At 45.7% G+C, this 14351-nt stretch overlaps 1 pseudogene; it reads left to right on the top strand.

Moving 5' to 3' along the window:
* Nucleotides 1–7036: 7036 nt before the first annotated feature.
* Nucleotides 7037–13398, top strand: LOC122474383 (annotated as a pseudogene).
* Nucleotides 13399–14351: the final 953 nt, after the last annotated feature.

The raw sequence follows: 14351 nt of genomic DNA on the forward strand, positions 1-14351 counted from the left end.
GTCGCCGTCCCTCTGAGACAAAAACCAAGGACAGAAGCAATTACATTTGGTAGGGAATGGGCTTGAAGAAACTCATCCCTGTGGGGGCACCTGGGTGGCTCAGTTGGTTAAGTGTCCTACTCTTGATCTTGGCTCAGGTCACCATCTCATGATTCGCAGGATCCAGCCCCGGTCGGGCTCTGCACTGACAGCATGGAGCCTGCCTGGGATTCTCTCTTTCCCTCTCTCTCTGCCTCTCTCCCCCTACCGCTCACAAAATAAATAACCTTAAAGAAAATGCCACCTTAAGAGCTAGCGAGTGCTGTCAAGGCACAGCCTTTCCTGGGCCACAGTCTTGTGGGTGACAAAGCATAGATGCACCACGCTCGTCACTGAATGCGGTTCCTCTGAGGCGAAGTCCTGGAAAGGGTTGAGTCTGGAGTCAACCACATGGGAGGGAGAGAATGAAAGGAGTAAAAAACATGATTTCTCCACGGGAAAACCGGGCACAATGACAGTAAGACTCTCTCCCAAAAGTAAAGGTTCCAGTCGCCTATGTGAAAAGTACCCCCTGTCCAGAGACCCAGGGATAAGCCTCCGAATCATCAGCGTGTCCCTGTCCTGCACAAGGCTGCTTTGTTTTCAGCGTTGTTTTTTTTTTTTCTTTTTTTAAGGTGTACCTAAGACAATGCCAGAGGATCTTTTGATGTGGTTTCCAACCGTCCTGCTGTGCAGCAAATGTAAGGTTTCTAGGTTAAAAATGAGAAAACAAGGTTGCCGATGACCCGACAGCCCACCTTCTGCATACCCTCTCGGGAGCCGGTTATCCGAGGTGGGGTGGGAGAGTTGCGGGAGGATGGCCCCAACTTTGTAGCGTGCAGACACTGGCAGCTATCGTCCTCAGGGCGGAGCGTTCCCATCTCTCCATTTACGCCGGGGCTTCCTAATTTTCTGTGAATTACCCAACTGCACAGTTTTCGCAAAACCTGTTTCTTTAAAGGGCACCACCCCCTGAGGTTAGGAAAGGATTTTAGTAAGAGAATAATGCAGGGTCACCAAATTACCAAAAGGCATCATACAGGGATTTCTGGAGCCTTCGGAACCAATGCCTAGCTCCTCATTTCCTCCCAGAAAGCCAAACCCCGGGCAGGGAGCTGGGGAGCTCTCAAATCCACTTCCAAAGTCGAAACCTGCTCATATTTTACAAGGTTAAATGTTGAAAGTGAAGGTTTGCTCGTTGGTTCTGTAAAAATGGGAAAGGAAGAAAAGGGACAAAAATGTGGCTTTTCAGGGTAGGGCTTTTTATCAAAAGCAGGTACATTGTGGAACGCCAACCTGGGGAACAAAGGGAGCCTTGTGTAGCTCCCCCCGCAGGGCGTTGGGGGTAAAAGGAGTCGGGGAAATGGTTTCTGTGTGTGGTGGAAAAGAAAGAGCAATTCATGAGGGCTGCAACCGGGGGCTTCTCTGAAGTGCGCCTGCAGGCCAGCTCTGGCGGTGGTCATGTTTCACGGTAAGGAAAGGAGGCCTGCTGGGGGCTGGAACCTGAAGGAGGCCGAGGGCTCCCTGTGGCTGATCAACCATCAACGGGAAGGGTGGTGCAGCTTCCCCCCCCCCAAATACAATCAGAGCAGGAGTCGGAGAGGTCCCTCAGGACTCCTTGGAGTGGGGCGCCCAACCGAGGGTGGTGAGAGCCTCACTCCGCTGCTTTACCAGTCTGTTCTCTGAGGCAAACCCAGTGGTGCACACTGTCCAACATGGCGGCCACCAGCCAAAGGCGGCTACTGAGGACTGGTGAAGTGACTGGTCCCAAATGAGGCTCGCTCTGAAAAGTTAAAAGATACCCCCCATTGCACAGAAAAGAATGTAAAATGTCTCAGTAATTTTTGTATTGATTGCATGCTGAAAGGACCACATTTTGGACATATTGGGTTAAATGAAACATATCATTGATTTTACCTGCTTCTTTTTTTCTTTTTAAAAAAATGTGACTGCTGGAAAGTTTTTAAATTACACCTATTGGCTCGCCTTTTATTTCCTTTGGACCGTGCTACCTTGGAGAACACACTTAGAGCTGCAGTGCTGTTCTCACCTAATTTTCTTTTGATATTGGATAAAGGAGAAGCCAAGATGGAGGAGAAAACCAGTGAAGAATGCACTTATGGTCCTAAAGCCCGAACAGCTAACTTGAGGCAGCTGATTCACATGGCACGGATTCCTCCGACTCTCACCCTTGCCCCCAAGCCCCTCGTGCCTGCATCACATTATGTTCCCAGCACCCAGCCTGGCACAGAGAGGCACCTGTGTTTGTCTGAGGAAGGTGTGTGGCTGGCTGGATAAAGGGCTCTTCATTTTTCAGGGCTTTTCCTTCAGTTCTTCTCCACTCTCCCTCCTCAGCTCCCTGCTCCAATTCGTGGAGAGAGAAATTGGAAACTGAATACGCGGTTATAATTCCTTATAATTACTACAGACCACATCTTGGCGGAGTATCTGTGCGGGAAAGGTTGAAAACACAGGGAGAACGGAGGTGTCAGCTCTCTGAGGGGCGGCTTCATTTTTGAAGGGATAGTAAAGCGTGTAAAGGGCTCTGGTGAAATGCGCGAAGCCTGAATTCGGTGGCACGGGCCACATCACTAGCCACGTGACTCTGGACCAGTGACTTAGAGTGGCAAGACCTTATTTTCTTTTCCCGTCAAACAAAAATGCTAACCATTGTCCTGATTCCCTCATAGGGTGAGGATCAGATGAGAAAAATGAACTCCAAAGCTCATGCTGGCATTTAGAGTATAAACGGTTCATGTTATTTAGTGCCGAGCTTCTTTTGAATCAAAAACAGAAGGTCTCGATATTCCCCTCTGAATTAAGAGATGGTACCCAGGGCTGATAGGAGGGTAAGGAAACCCGATACCGACCCCCGACCCCATCAGTCAGTGAGGAACCCTGGATGATTTCTCCGAGTCTACTGAAGGACTAAAATGGTCCTCACAAATGCGTTCTCAGAGCCAGCACTGAAAGAGCTATCGGGACCAATTTTGCTGTGCCTTTCTATAGAATAAGGAACCAGAGAGGCAGGGAGGTTGGGAGGATGGTCTTGGTCACTCAGCCCAGTCAATGCCCAGCACCGTGTGGAACTCAATTCTCCCAACACGAGGCAGCGCTCATCCTGTGGGACCACATGTCGACCCTGGGAGCCCACGTGCCCTACCACCACGAAGCTGGTGGTGGTGTCCGGGGGACAGAGTCTGGAGGCCATACTAAGATGAATGTAAGAGACCATGAAAAGGACCATCCGGTCTGAAACAAGGCTGGCTTATCTTCACATTGCTAGCAAAGATCTACCCAAAGATCCATGAGTAAGACAGAAACTTCACTCACGGCCAAACAACGAAGAAACCGAGTTGTTTACTTTAAGGTGTGAACAAGAGCCAAGTTTATTGCTATAAAATTTCCTTTCAAGGAAATTAAGTTGTTAAGAGATTATTTATTTTATCACCGCCGGCTGAGGACACAGTAAGTGGCTCTAGGCTTCTGAGTGCATTATGCCACACGTGCGTTATCTAATAAATTGCCCCGGCTTCGTAATAAAAAGAATTAAATTAACATTATTGAGGGGCGCCTGGGTGGCTCAGTCGGTTGAGCATCCGACTTCGGCTCAGGTCACGATCTTGCGGTCCGTGAGTTCGAGCCCCGTGTCAGGCTCTGGGCTGATGGCCCAGAGCCTGGAGCCTGCTTCCAATTCTGTGTCTCCCTCTCTCTCTGCCCCTCCCCCGTTCATGTTCTGTCTCTGTCTCAAAAATAAATAAATGTTAAAAAAAATAATAAAAAAAAATAAATTAACATTATTGACCCACACGGATTTTTAAAACCTACTTTTTATATCCTTAACAGAACCTGGGGTGCCAGGGTGGCTCCACCCATTAAGCATCTGACTCTTGATTTTGGCTCAGGCCATGATCTCGCAGTCGTGGGATCAAGCCCTGAATCAGGCTCCAAGTTGGGCGTGGAATCTGCTTGGGATTCTCTCCCTGCCTCTCCCTCTGCCCCTCTCCCACTTGTGTTCTCTCTCTCCCTCTCAAGAAAAAAAAAAATTAAATTAAAAAGAATCCTAAACAGGATGTAGAACCTATCTGCAAATTGTTCAGCTTTGCTAATTAGCATCCCCTCGAGGAACTGACTCCCAGTGCAGAGGGCAATCTAGAGAGAAGAGAGCATTTAGTGTCAGATGAGTTCAGACTATAGGGTCACCCAGGATGACAGAAGGTGTCTCTTCTACCTGAGCCCCCAGGAGGCCTGCCTCCTGCAAACCCCAACCACTGTCATAAGGCTGGTGGGAATGACTTTGGTTTTGCCATGTGCCTTACTGCTTTTGTCTGATGTCCTGAGGTCATTTATTTAGTAATTTTTTTCTGATATAGGACAGGGAGTATACAATATGGATGCAGTTTATGGAAAGTCTTCCTCCTCCTTCCCCCTCCCCCAGCCACACACAGGAAATGTGATGTGAGAATAAATGACAGGAAGGCTTAGACCAAGGCTTGCTAGTCAATTTGAGAGATAGAACCATTGGTATCCATGGCAAAACTGTTACCCAGGAGACACCCTAGTTTGGGAGACGTGGGCCTGCGGGAAGAGCACTCCAGATGGGAAACGAGTGATGTCAAGAGGCAGGAGACAGGTCTTTTTAAAACACTGGTTCATTGGGGCGCCTGGGTGGCTCAGTCGGTTAAGCGTCCGACTTCGGCTCAGGTCATGATCTCACAGTTTGTGAGTTCGAGCCCCGCGTCACATTCTGTGTCTCCCTCTCTCTCTGCCCCTTCCCTGCTCACGCTGTGTCTCTCTCTGTCTCAAAAATAAATAAACATTAAAAAAATAAAAAAATAAAAATAAATAAATAAATAAAACACTGGTTCACAGAGACTAAGAAAACCCTCGGTTGGACAAGGTGTGGCGCTTCATGGGCTGCCAGCCACCAAACACTGGAAACCTGCACTTGTCTATCAGAGAATCCAAAGGACCATGGAAGCAGTGATTGGAAGGACATGAGAAAGCTGAATGGGTTCCCGTTTAAGAGTAAGGGTTAAGGCCATGGAAGACTGTGGAATGACCATTTTCTTGAAGAATTAAGAGTTTTTGGAGAGGGGTGCCTGGGTGGCTCAGTCGGTCAAGCATCCGATTTTGGCTCAAGTCATGATCTCACAGTTCATGGGTTCGAGCCCTGCGTCGTCGGGCTCTGTGCTGACAGCTCAGATTCTGTGACTCCCTCTCTCTCTGCCCCTCCCTGGCTCACACTCTCTTTCTCTCTCAAAAATAAATAAACATTAAAAAAAAATTTTTTTTTTAAAGAGTTTTGGGAGAGCTAAGAAATGGATGGCTGCTGAGGTGGTGAGCCTGTGAGTCATAAATAGCCACCTGAGCTTGGGGGAGTGGAGTGGGCTAGAGGGCAGGAAGGTGAAGAGATGCCGCCCCATGGGAGGAAGAAACCCAGGCACCTTGGTGGACAAGCATCTAAAGCCACAGCAAAACCTACTGAAGGGAGGGAAGCTCACTGGATTTTCAACCTGGAAGATACCCTCACGTTCTCGAACACTGGTGTCTGAGATGCCTGCTGGCCTGGCTGCATCCGAGTCACCAGGAAATAAACTACAGTTTTTTTTCAATCTTGTAAGATTGGGGACAGAAGGGCTAGTTTTAACAAGCTCCCAGGTGGCTTACTTGGCCAAGAAGCTTGAAAACCACTTATGTGGTCCACCATCCAGCATCTTTAATTAGATGGCAGGACTCAGGTTAAGTGACTGGCTCAAGGACACATGACCTGTTGGTAGCAACGGAAGAACTAGAACCTGATCCTGTAATTCTAAGCAGTAGTTTTTCCTTGGCCTCACAATGCCTCTGCCAATTTCTGTTGGGCATATTGGTTAGCTCTAGTTGAGTCACAAACCACCCCAAAACATCACCACTTAAAAACAACCACACTTATGGGGAGCCTGGGTGGCTCAGTCAGTTAAGCGCCAACTTCCACTCAGGTCATGATCTCGCAGTTCGTGAGTTCGAGCCCTGCAATGGGTCCCGTGCTGACAGCTCAGAGCCTTGGATTCTGTGTCTCCCTCTCTCTCTGCCTCTCCCCTGCTCGCTCTCTCTCTCTCTCTCTGAAAAATAAATAAATATTTTTTAAAAATTAAAAAAATAAAAACAACATTTACCTCAGAATTCTACAATTAAGTTGTTGGACACTTAGACAATGTCTCCGTTGGGTGCTTTTTCTGGTCACCATCTTAGAACCTGCCCAGATGCTTTTTCTGGCCTCAGCTGGGCTCCCTTGTCCACGTAGCCAGCTACCAGCCAGTTGGGTGGCTGCTTTGGGGACTGGATGGCTGTTAGCTGGGGTGACGTGAGGTGGGTCACGTGTCTCTCATCCTCCAGCAGGCTGAGCTTGTTCTCACGGCACCTGGCCGGGTTCCAAGATGGTCAGTGGAAGACACAAGGCCGCTGGTGGCCTAGTGTGAACCGTACCTCATCACTGCTGCCACATTCTATTGACTGAAGCCGCCACAAGGCCAACCTGGATTCCAGGAGACAGGGCAGATTCTCCCCCTTTGTTGGAGGAAGCTACAAAGTCACATTGCAAGGACTGTGTGCGTCCAAGGAGAAAAATAAGTTGGGCCATCTTTGCCAGTCTACCACGGGGGACTTGTCTACCTGCCTCTGGCCCCCCATCCAGTACACCCCACACCCCAGCCAACTGTGATCCTCATTTCCCAAACACGATGCCACAGCCTTTCAGAAATGTTTGCGGACTTGCTTTCCTTGACCTAAAATGCCCTTCTCGTCCCCCCATGTCTTCACCCTTAAATTCCTCTTTAAAGTATGACTTACGGCTCCGAGTCAGAAGGGGCCAATTGAAGATGCATTTTCCCTGCTCCCTCCGGAAAACTTAGTAAAAGAGTATAAAAAGGATTTTTTTAAAATAAAGATGCATAACCCCCCAAGGGCAAAGCAGAGAGAAGCTGACAGGTGATGAAGTATTTCAACAAAACTTTGGAATGTGGAAAGCAGATGTACGATGCCCAACTTAGCAGGCCAGAAGTGGCTGAGTGCCTGCAGCAAGGATGGGGAGCCAAGTGACAAAGTGGGTCTCACTGCAGAACCGAGGGGACTCAGGAACCAGGGGGGCTGGATGCCATGGAAGACGGAGCAGGAGCCCCTGAAGAATGTACAAGAAGTTGCTGCTCCCTGGAATTACTTACCCTCCCTACACAGCCAGGTAAATACCCTCTCCACCCAGAAGCCCTGAGGTTTCATCCTGGAGAGGCTACTCTCCAGGAGTAGAACAGCCTCTGAAGAGCGCTGGAAATGATTGCCTCTTAGTTGTGGGACTCCAGGGGGGAGAGAGCAGGGCGTGTCTGAGGTCATGAAAACCTTGGTGAAACTACTAGGCACTTTGCACTGTAGACATGCACTACGTTGTTAAAATAAAAATTCATTCTTTTTTTTAAGTAAACAAAACCCCCTTAAACGTCCTCTCTTTAAGGGCGTCTCCATCTGGCAAGCACGTTCATGGCCCTGCTTTACCGGTTTTTACACGATTGTCGTTCACGGGAGTAATTTACTGAAACGTTCCTGAATGAATACAGTGAAGAGGACACATTTTATCTGCTTGACTGTCCATCCTCCTTTATTGCTAGGCTTTATGTTTTCTGAGGTCAGCAGGAAATCTTTACTTAGTGTTGGGGCGCTTGGGTGGCTCAGTCGGTTGGGCGGCCGACTTCGGCTCAGGTCATGATCTCGCGGTCCGTGAGTTCGAGCCCCGCGTCGGGCTCTGTGCGGACAGCTCAGAGCCTGGAGCCTGTTTCGGATTCTGTGTCTCCCTCTCTCTGACTCTCCCCCATTCATGCTCTGTCTCTCTCTGTCTCAAAAATAAATAAACTTAAAAAAAAATTAAAAAAAGAAATCTTTACTTAGTGTGCTACACACAAAGGACATTCCCACGTGTGGGGAGCGGAGGTCAAGTTATAGCCCATTCGTAAGACAAGCCTTTCTTCTTTTATTCACTATTTCATTAATTTTTTCATTTATCAATTTATAATTAGCTTTGTTCCTAAAAACAATTTAACGTGACTAGCTATCAAAGAAATAAGTGTAGAAATCGGGACAAATGGAAGCCTGCTTTTGAAAAGTCACACCAACATATTATTTAAAACATGAAAGAAAGCAGATGGGGGTTCGGGAGGCAAGAAAGGAAGGAAAGAGGAGATTTAAAAAGTGTTGCACTACAACGAAACAGCTACTTCTTTCAGCCTTCTATTTTCTCTTCCAGTTATTAGTCTTAGGCGTATCCATTTGATAGCGTCCAATCATAGAAAAATAAAAATTTATATTGATTTATTCTGTGATATTTTAAGCCACAGACTATTTTTCTGTGATGAGAGTACGAAGTTGGTGAATTACTGTCTTCATAGTTATTTTTAGGGGGTTATACTTCTATTTCATCCAGTCAACATGCCATAATTGAATACCTCATTCTCTTGTTATTGAACATTTTGGCTTTCTAATCAATGCTACAGTGGTATCTTGTGTGCATAGTACGTATTCTTCCTTTTGGAAAACATCTCCAAACATAAACTGTCTATTGGCCATAAATAGTCACGCAGGCATGTGTTACAGGGTTTAGAACTGGCAAATGGCTTTCAACTCCCTCCAGTGTTTCCACGGCTAAGATCGTCGTTAGAGATTAGAATCTCTTTCTAATTTAATTTTATTCACACTTAAACACATCTTGACTTCACTACTTCCATTTTTATCTTGGGTCTGTTCTAGGTTCTCACACCCTAGAACAGACACATTTATCTACTATATGCTCTGCTCGGTGGTTTTCTCATTCATGTAGATAAACTATTTGTATAACATAGATATTAGTCCTTTGTCAATGTAGTTATACATCTTTTTCCCAGTGGTTTTCTGTTTCATTTTGGCTTTGATGTCTTTAATATAATAGAAAAGTTTTCATTTTAAAGACAAGAGTTGAATCTGTAGATTTTCCCTCGTGGTTTCTTCTGCCCAACCATGTGTTGCTTTGAGTACCCGGGGTAGTTCGACACCAGCATCATTTGCTCTGTTTATAACTAGGTTTAACGCCAATCATATTTAATTTATCATTCAAATAAACAGCCTTCTGAAACCAGGGAAGCCAGTTCACCCAAACAATACCCAGAAGCTTAACTGAAGCCAATTCTCAAGTTCTGAGTTAGAAATTATTCTAATTGAGGCTATGACAAAATTTCATAATGAGCATGAGTGATGCTGGGATGACCAAAAAATTACATGTTACAAAGCTGCCCCCCCCCTTTTTTTTAAGTTCATGTAACTTAAAAAGAATTATACTCCCTTTCCCCTTTCCAGGTTTTAGGTTCAGAAAATGAAAATGTGAGACTGACCCCTTCCTCCATTAACTCATAAAATTGAATTTAACAAATTCAAGTTCTTCAGTTCCTTTCTCTGTTGACTCCTAACATACTTTGCAAGCTTGGGAATGTTAGAGTAAGAATTTGAAGTGTTCTCAGGGTGCCCGGGTGGCTCAGTTGGTTAAGTCTCAGGTCAGTCCGCGTTTGTCTCAGGTCATGATCTCACGGTTCATGAGTTTGAGCCCCGCTTCAGGCTCTGTGCTGGCAGCTCAGAGCCTGAAGCCTGCTTTGGATTCTGCATCTCCCTCTCTTTCTCTCTCTGTTCCTCCCCTGCTCACTCTCTGTCTTTCTCTCTCTCTCTCTCAAAAAGAAATAAACATTTAAAGAAATTTTTAATGCTAAATAAAAGAATTTGAAATGTTCTCAGACCAAAGGGAGAGGAAGACAAATGGGGCAGTTCCCCTAATCACAACTTCCCCTCTTCCCTTTTGTCTCTTGGTCCCAGAAAAGTCATCATTACAGGTTTGGAAGGAGATGAGGAGAATGCAGGGCCTGAAGGAGAAAAATGTATCCAAGAGAAGGAAAGAGACAGAAGGCACAGGGCTGGGAGAAGTTGGCAAGCAGAGCCCGCACAGAACAGGAGTAAGGAAGAGTCACTGGAGAGGCCCAAAGAATTTTCCCAGTGCTTCCACCCCCAGCCCCCATTCCCTGCACTTGGCCAGGTCCCTGCTGAGGCTGCTCTCCCCACCACCCCATCCATCCCTTCCCTGCTCATGGCTGATGCCTCCTCATCCTTCAACACAAGGCCACTCGCAAAGTGTGCTCTAAGCATCGGTGCCGGCTCTCAACCGTCCTGTTGAGTTTTTTAGGGTGAAATGAGGTGAGTCTGGAAGTGAAAAGCAAGCATTTAGAAACTTTTATAGTAATAAGCCAGAGCCATTACATATTGGCGTACTCAAAGAACAAAATTGGGTTTGTACTTTTGATTGTGACTGGTCTCGTCGTCCATTTTCATTGTATTTACATAGCAAATAGGAAATGAAAAAGAGAAAAAGATTAGCCCTTTAATATGGATAGTTCAAGAAGCTGCCTTCAGACTCATTTCAAAGATCACCTCCTCCAGGAAACCTCACCATTGCCTCCCAGATGAGGTGAGTGTTTTTCCTCTATACTTCCAAGAAAATCTCTCCCCTCATGCATTTGTTTTAATTATCTGCTTATGGGTCTATTTCTTATTATTATTATTTGAGAGAGAGAGAGAGAGAGAGAGAGAGAGAGAGAGCTCAAGCAGGGAGAGGGGCAGAGGGAGTGAGAGAGAATCTTAAGCAGGCTCCATCCTCAGTGCAGAACCTGACATGGGCTTTTAATCCCATGACCCCGGGGTCATGACCTGAGCTGAAATCGAGTTGTATGCTCAACCGACTGAGCCATCCAGGTGCCTCTGTTTTGTGTCTATTAAACTCCAATAAACTTTGAGCTTCTTGATGGCAAATACTATATCTTACTTATCTTTGCATGTCCAGCATCCAGTACAATGCATGGCCCACAGGAGACATTCAATAAACGTTTCCTGAAGATTACTAACTCAATGGTCCTGCTTGGGAATGCACAGCCTATATATATTTGACTCGGTGACACCCGCTCATCTACGCTTCCATTATTTTTTTTTTTAATTTTTTTTTTCAACATTTATTTATTTTTGGGACAGAAAGAGACAGAGCATGATCGGGGGAGGGGCAGAGAGAGAGGGAGACACAGAATCGGAAACAGGCTCCAGGCTCTGAGCCATCAGCCCAGAGCCTGACGCGGGGCTCGAACTCACGGACCGCGAGATTGTGACCTGGCTGAAGTCGGACGCTTAACCGACTGCGCCACCCAGGCGCCCCTACGCTTCCATTATTAATCAAATCTTTAAAATACGCTTAATCATTAGATACGGTTATTGCCAAACGACCCTATTGCTATCCTTGGGAGCCAACCTGACAAATATCTTTAGCATAAAGTTTTAAGTTCCTTCTCTGCATTCCATTTTGTGTTGGTTTCACAGCCTAACCCTCTGAGGCTATTTTGTTTCCCTAACTTCTGATTTTAGGTGAATACCTCACTTTTTCCCTCCCGTACTGCCCACCCAGGGAGATGCTATCTGTTTCCTGGGGTTGCTTTGAGGAATATATCACATGGTGAATGCAGAATATATGGCATATAGTAGGCTTTAAGAAAATCTCTCTTGAAGGGAAGGCAAAAAAAAAATGGTATCTTGGCATTTGTGACAACATGGATGGAACTGAAGGGTATTATGCTAAGCGAAACAAGTCAGTCAGAGAACGACAAGTATCACATGATTTCACTCATATGTGGAATTTGAGAAACTTAACAGATCATCACAGGGGAAGGGAAGGAAAAATAAGATAGAAACAGAGAGGGAGGCAAACCATAAGAAGACTTACATCCAGAGAACAAACTGAGGGCTGTTGGGGGTGGTGGTGGGGAAAATGGGTGATTGGCATTGAGGAGGGCACTTGTTAGGACGAGAGCTGGGTGTTGTATATAAGTGATGAATCGTGGGAATCTACTGTATGTTAACTAGGTTGAGAGGAAGGGGAGGGGAGGGGAGGGGAGGAGAGGGGAGGAGAGGGAGGAAGGAAGGGAGGGAGAAAGAAACCATGATTCTAGGCTAATGTTGAAGTCAGTGATAATCCCAATTTCAAAGCAGTTTTTAGCAAGTGCAGGATAATGAGTCCGGTAAGCAGGCAATCGATGGTTTCAAAAAAGTGAGAGCATACTTTTCTTCAGATTTCCCCAAGGTGAAAGAACTATCACATTGTTTTGTTTTGTTTTTTTAATTTTTTTTTAATGTTTATTTATTTTTGAGAGAGAGAGAGACAGGCTACAAACAGGGGAGGGTCAAAGAGAGAGGAAGACACAGAATCCGAGGCGGGCCCCAGGCTCTAAGCTGTCAACACAGAGCCAGACTCAGGGATCATGGTCAGATGCTTAACTGACTGAGCCACCCAGACACCCCTAGAACCATCACATTGTTGACGGAGAGGCAGGTAGGCCTTCTGGATAGTGATGTAGTCTCTTTGTTTTTAAGGAGCTAAACACACTGTGAACAGCATACAGTTGGATTAAGATCTAAGCAACTAATGTGTCTCCCTCAAGAGACAAGAATTAGTAAACAGCAGTCTCCTTGTAGCTTTACTTGACAAGGTAGGGAATCACTGCGTTAGTGCCTGGGATGAGGCATGGATGCTGAATGGGTGCTTCAGACATGAAATTACATGAAGAAAATGCAAAACTGTATTGTAATACAATTCCGTCATAAATACACAAAGCAAAAAAGACTGATGGACATGTATCAAAATAAAGATTGTGGTCTCAGAATACGGTTACAGGCAATGTTTTTGGTTTTTTGGATCTTCTGCAGTGCAATTTTATGAAAATAAAATAACATTAAAATTAATGCAGTGGCCGTTTCAATTCTGTAAGCTCCTAAAGAGAAGGAACACTTATGAGTAGGGGGCAGCCCCTTTCCTCAGCTGCTGGAAGGTGCTGGTCCCTCCGAGGAAGCTAAGGCCACTCTGGGGTGAGCCCCTCACTTCATCTGTGCCCGGCAGCACCGTTCAACACTCCCCCGCATCGTGGCCTCGGTCTGGGAGCTCATCAGCCTCTGCTCTGGCCCCATCCTGCACAGTGACGATGTGATGGTCACCGAGAATAAGATCAATGCCCTCATTAAAACAGCAGATGTAAGTCTTGAACTTTTCTGGCCAGGCTTGTCTGCAAAGGCCCTGGCCAGCGTCGACATCAGGAGACTCATCTGCAGTGTAGGGGCTGGTGGGCCATCTGGCCGCTGGCACTGCAGCAGCAGGAGGTCCTCCATTTCCATCATGGCTGCCGAGCTGAAGAGAAGAAAGTGGGAGCCAAGAAAGAAGAATCAAAGGAGTCTGATGATGACATGGGCTTTGGCCTTTTCGACTAAACCTGTTTTCTGTAATCTGTTCAATAAAGAGCTGAACACTTAGGAAGGAAGGAAGGAAGGAAGGAAGGAAGGAAGGAAGGAAGGAAGGAAGGAAGAAAGAAAAAGAAAGAAAGAAAGAAAGAAAGAAAGAAAGAAAGAAAGAAAGAAAGAAAGAAAAGAAAAGAAAAAAAAGAAAGGAAGGAAGAGAAAGAAAGAAAGAAAAGAAAAAAGAAGAGAAGAAAAGAGAAGAAAAGAATACGGCAAATGGGGTCTCTCAAGTTATAAGGGCTTGAGGTAGAGAGTAAGTAAGCAGTGAGTATTTTCCTGATTTCCTGCCTCTTAGTTATATACAGGAAGACAAAGGCAGGCATGTGCCAAAACTATTTTACACATGAGACTTCTATTTCCCCCAAGAAGAGTAGGTCTTGGTATCTCGACTGGAAAACTGGGGGTGATTCACTAACTGTACTATTTTAGCTTTCATGTGTGTGTGTGTGTGTGTGTGTGTGTGTGTGTGTGTGTGTCTTTTGCGGTCAGAGGTAAGTATGGGCCATCTGGAATCGTCACCCTTCTTTGCATAACGTGGTTTTATTCCAGAGCATATGATAGAGTTATTACATCCATACAGCATATGAGCTGGAAGTTTGTGTAGCTTCTTCAAATACTCACCGACTGAATGTTTTTAAAAGGGCTCATTTTAATCTGACCATCACCGTAACATGGTGCGGAGACAGCAGCTTGCAAAAAATAATAAGGGAAAACAAAAGAATGTTGTCCTTTTGTTGTAATCTGTTGGAAGATATGAGGCGAATGCTTTGAAATGAAGCTCTCAGTAAGAGAACACTGAATACTGTGTCTCTTTGAGGAAGCTGTCTTGTTTATCTACAAGATAAGGGCCATGTGTAGCCAGGTGCATTAATAGCAGGTTCCAGAAACTTGGTGTCTCGGTTGGAAATGACTTCAATATTTTTTTTCTCCCAGAGGCTATAGTTTTTCTCTCCTCTAATTATTAGTGG

Source organism: Prionailurus bengalensis, chromosome D4 (assembly GCF_016509475.1).
Source record: "Prionailurus bengalensis isolate Pbe53 chromosome D4, Fcat_Pben_1.1_paternal_pri, whole genome shotgun sequence".
NCBI classification, from domain to species: domain Eukaryota; kingdom Metazoa; phylum Chordata; class Mammalia; order Carnivora; family Felidae; genus Prionailurus; species Prionailurus bengalensis.